General features: G+C 36.5%; 1 long non-coding RNA gene across 1 annotated transcript; it reads right to left on the reverse strand.

Annotated features, from left to right (window-relative positions):
- Positions 1-1388: 1388 nt before the first annotated feature.
- Positions 1389-3031, reverse strand: LOC120546762. Its single transcript, XR_005636934.1, has 2 exons — positions 2851-3031; positions 1389-1602 (listed from the first exon to the last, which is right to left on the reverse strand). It is a non-coding gene; the product is annotated as an uncharacterized LOC120546762 (long non-coding RNA).
- Positions 3032-5100: the final 2069 nt, after the last annotated feature.

The raw sequence follows: 5100 nt of genomic DNA on the forward strand, positions 1-5100 counted from the left end.
TAACTGTAATAACCATAAAGCACCGATAAAGTCTTGCTACTGTTAGCAAGTATCATCAGTCTATGGTTGGCGCAATTAGCCTTTACATGCTTTTAAGAGCTAACGTTAGTAGAAATAAGATCTTTTAACTGAGTTAAAGTTACACTAAAGAACAATACACTGTTGTTAATTCATCTGTATTCTCCTAGATAATTAATGAAGTACAGTTACATGCTAGTGTGCATATATATTTAACTATGAGGGGCTCAAATGGAAATTGATGACTCTTTTTTTCTTTCTTTCAGAAATAGGAGTGTGGAGAGCCACGATGGCATGTGCACCCAACCCAATGCCTCAGAATGAAGTAATAGTTACTTTTCTTTTTCCACTGTGCATTACAGACAACCAACAGACTGTCACACTATGCTCACTGTAATTGTAAAGGCAGCTTTTATTTCTTTACCCAAGTGCTTTAAGCTTTATGTTAAGCTATATTTTTATATTGTGGTTTGTAATGTCAACCATTTCTACTGTAATTAACAATGTGGCACTAGTGATTCAACTACCTCTTTTTATTATGCAGACTTCACTTGTGACAGTGAATTTTGCCTTTACAGCAGTGATTTATGTGTGGAATTTACACTGGATTGTAAAAGGTGAACTACATTATTTAATTCATCACTTTAAACATAATGTTAAAAATATTGCCAGTGTTGTTTGTGGTTTATGTAGTTTTTGAAGTTAATGCCCATTTCAATGTGAAATAAAGGTCTTTCTAAAGCTACATTTGTTGTTTTTCTGAAGTAACTATAGGAACATACAGTATTGTCATACAAGACATTGGTAATTTGATAGAATTTGTAATTGATTAAAAGTGTCTATTTGGGCTTTAATCAACATAAATGATTTTCTTAAATGTTACCATACTTACTTGAATGTTGACAAAGGATCAGCAAAATGTAGTTTGTGCTTTTCTTGTGTGTCTTTATGTACTTGTCAATTTTAATCACCATGAAAACACTTCACCAAAATCCTTTTAGATTAATTTATAGGAATATATTTGAAATACGTAGTAGTTAATTGAAAATGCACTAGGGTCTGTTTAATCTGTGTAGGGTTATTGTAAATCCATTATAACAAAAGTATGATCACAAATTGCAAAGAAAAAATAAACAACTTATTCAATGTAATAATTAAATCAATGTACCTTATATTTACTGCACTGACATTTTTAAAGTATGAAAACTAAAAACCATACAAGGACATGCAATGTCAATATCTAATTCTAACAGTTTAATCCTATACATAAAATATCTCAATTATATGCCTAATACATATTTCTAAAGTGCTAACTTTTAGGTTTGAATGGTGAACAGAACCCAAATGCAGACAGAACGCAGAGCCAGGAGTGTGAATTAACAGGTTTTATTTAAAGTATCCAGTCCAGGTTTCTGAAGGGGGAAAAGCACGTCAAAGTTTCCAGGATGGAGAACGGGTCGGTGCTTTCTGGGAAGGAGCGGGTCCGTCAGAGGAAGATAGTAGGCCGGCTAGTGGTGGGGTCCAGTGGTGGTGGCTGTCTGCTCCGGTGGATTCCATACTCCAGGAGTCAGGTTCCAACGGTAGCTGGGGCACAAGAGAAAGGATAAGGACAGGCAAATGTTTGTAATAGACAAACATGTAGTTAAGGCATGGTAGATCACAATGAATTATATTAATATATGCGCTTGTACATGAATCTATGCTTCAGTTGAGGACATGCAGTATTAAGTAAACATAATCCTACATGTCAAATTTATCTTAGACAATGTGTATTGTACGCAACACTTTTTTAATGATATGTACATTTTGGTAATAAACAGCACTTGTAAATATAGATTGTAACATGTATGTGACTCATCTTAAAACAGACTAATGTGCTGACAGAAGGTCTTCAAATAGATTAGCAGACACAGTAAGTGGAAGAAAGACATCAGTGTAACAGCATCAACAACAGTGGTTAATAACTACTGCAACAGCATGCTTGTTAGGTACATTAAGAGTCTGAAATAATGTATTTAGAATTTTTTGAGAAATGAACTTACATAGTGACGCTCCAATATTGAAACTGGTACTTTATACAATACATTTGGCAGCAGAACTGAAGATTTTTCAAGATAGAACACTAATGTAACTTACATTATATATATATATATATATATATACATATACATACATATACATATACATATATATATATATATATATATATATATATTTTAGGTTGCCCAACTCTTGGGCAGGAACATATATTTCAGTATATTCAAGTAAAAGCAGGCTCTGCTTGTCCTGTGCGAATGCGCCACACGAAACTCAGATGTGAGGGGGTAATTTCTAAATCACACGCACTCCCAAAATGATTCTAATCCCGTGCGAATATAGGGTTTAATATGACTTTGCACCATAGCATTAGCTATATCAGGCTTTGATTTTAAGCTAACATTAGCTACCCAAAATGATTCTAATCCCGTGCGAATATAGGGTTTAATATGACTTTGCACCATAGCATTAGCTATATCAGGCTTTGATTTTAAGCTAACATTAGCTACCATTACATGTAATGGTAGTGTTAACTTGCGGGTTAGGGAGGCATGCGCATCGATTAGCAATAACACCACATATGGTTAAAAATAGGTCGCCGGCGAGACCGTTGTGCATACCTACTGTATACGACTGTAACGTTAAATATATATTTGAATCCGTTTATACGGTCTGCATAACATTAGCCCGCTAGCTTGGTTAGCAAGGTGCAATCTAGCTAGCAAACTGATATTAATTGGGATGCTAACGTTGGCTAACGAAAAACAGTATTTAAAAAAATGTAACGTTACTTACCAGAAAAACTGAACGGCCGACTTCTTTGAGTGTCTTGTCGTCCAACCGAACGCTGAATAAGACATTATTAGGCGACCAAAGTGTCACAGTCACTACGAAGAAAGCTGGTCAAACTCCAAAATGAAGTTAACGTGCCTTGGATAAGCTTTGCTAAACCTCTGTCATGATTGACAGGCCGCAAACTGTCAATCACATAGCCACGCCCTAAAACACCCCCTGCTTTATCGCCGATTTTAAAATCAAAGAGACCATAATTCAAAAAATTAACATCATTATGTGTTGCAGAAAACTTAAAACTAGCGATTGAGACCATAAACTCATTATGAGGAGGTTTACTGAGGTAATTAATCAAGTAAGAAGTGGGTCACTTTCTCATAGACTTCTACAGAAACCGACCTCCTTTTGCAACCGCACGTGTCGCCCCCTGCTGGAATTCAGATAGAATGCAGGTTTAAGGCACTTCCGCATTTGCAGCACTTTGCGAAACCGGATGCGCTGTCCACTAAAAGTCTATGGGGAAAACATTGCTTGTGATGTGGATGAGGTGCTGTGGCCAGACCGAAACAGAAGAGAGGATGCAGCACAGTTTTTTTTTTTTTTTTTTTTTTTACTGTAACTATATACAGTAAATTCTTTTTTTTTTCGTAAGTAGACCACTGTATGTGCAACTTTGTAGTGGTTGGGATGTATACTGTGTACATTGTTTTTGTGGGAAAAATAAAATATATTTGTTACCGTGTATTTGTGTGTTCTGACAATATTCTCAAATATTTTACAACACACTTATGTATGTACTGTCTGTGGTAAGTGTAACACTGAACAAAAAAAAGGCCTAAGTTATTACGAAAAAATGGAGAAGTGTTTTCCATTCATCATAGTGTTTTACATTGAGCACATCAGTGTTGAACTGGTTCTTATAAATGTCTATTCATATGATGGTTTGTGTGTGTCATTTTAAAACAAAATACCATTTGAGAAGAAATAACATTGTTTTGAATGTAAAGTTTTATTTTGCAGTAGAATTGAAGGGTTTTGCCCATTGTGTGTGTGTGTGTGTTTTTGATTTGTGCGTAGAGTTATGGGGTCCGTTTCAGGAAGGAGGTTTAACAAACTCTGAGTGTAACCCTGATGTCTGAGTTGATTTAGCCTGAGATGGGAAACTCTGAGTTTTCAGTTCCAGAACAGCTGATATGAGTTGGTTCAATCAACTCAGAGTATGTTCACGCATGTGCACCACCACAATAAAAAGGCAGCATGAATGGAGCCATGATACTACGATTCACCATGGTAACAACCACAAACAAATGGGTCGGCGTAAATACTCATGCGTACAAACAGCGAGTTTGAACATGCATTTCGTTAAAAAAAGCAAGACAGCGGCTGCTGCTGCAAAAGAGAGAGAATTGGTGTGGGAGAAAATTGCTGCTCGAGTCACAGTGTATTAATTTCATATTTAATCACAGTTAACTTATAATATCACTGGTGAAAACTGGAATTGTATTACACCTATAATTTCATTTAGGTGCAATTCTGCGGGCAACAAAGTAAGCTATACTAATCCCATTCTGAGCCTGCAGCACCATGATCATTAACAGAACTATAATGTGTAATCATTTAGCGTATTTTCCGGACTATAAGTCGCTCCGGAGTATAAGTCGCATCAGTCAAAAAATGGGTCTTGAAGAGGAAAAAAACATATATAAGTCGCACCGGACTATAAGTCTCATTTATTTAGAATTTTTTTTTTTTTTCATCTGTCAACTACACAATAGCACACAGATCAACAGGCTGAATACGGTAGGTGTCCGGTAGTGATGTTACCTGTGAACCTCCTGCTTTGAGGCATGTATCGAAAACATGAACCAATTTGGAATGAAGCTTTGTATCGGAGCTTGATTTGTTTTGGGATAATCACGTGACCAGTGACGTCCGAAGCTTCGTTTCACACACACCCACCTGACTGCTTCGAAGTTGAATTCAAAAGCTGCGTGAGCAGCGCAACACGGGGCTGGGTTTGCTGCAGTAGGAGAGTCAACAGAGTCAGGAGAGTTAGTGAATAGAGAGATTATTATAGCTAGTAAGAAAGTGTATAGCCAGTAGAAAGTTCATAGCGAGTGTAGATTTCCACAGAGTAAAGCCCTAGCTTGACGCTTTGTTCACTCCCTTTGCCTCCGAATCCACATCAATAAATCCACGAAACCACTCGTAGAAAAAATATATCCGTTTACTCGGTTAGCAACATAAACTTCA

Source organism: Perca fluviatilis, chromosome 18, assembly GCF_010015445.1.
Source record: "Perca fluviatilis chromosome 18, GENO_Pfluv_1.0, whole genome shotgun sequence".
Classification (NCBI taxonomy): Eukaryota; Metazoa; Chordata; class Actinopteri; order Perciformes; family Percidae; genus Perca; species Perca fluviatilis.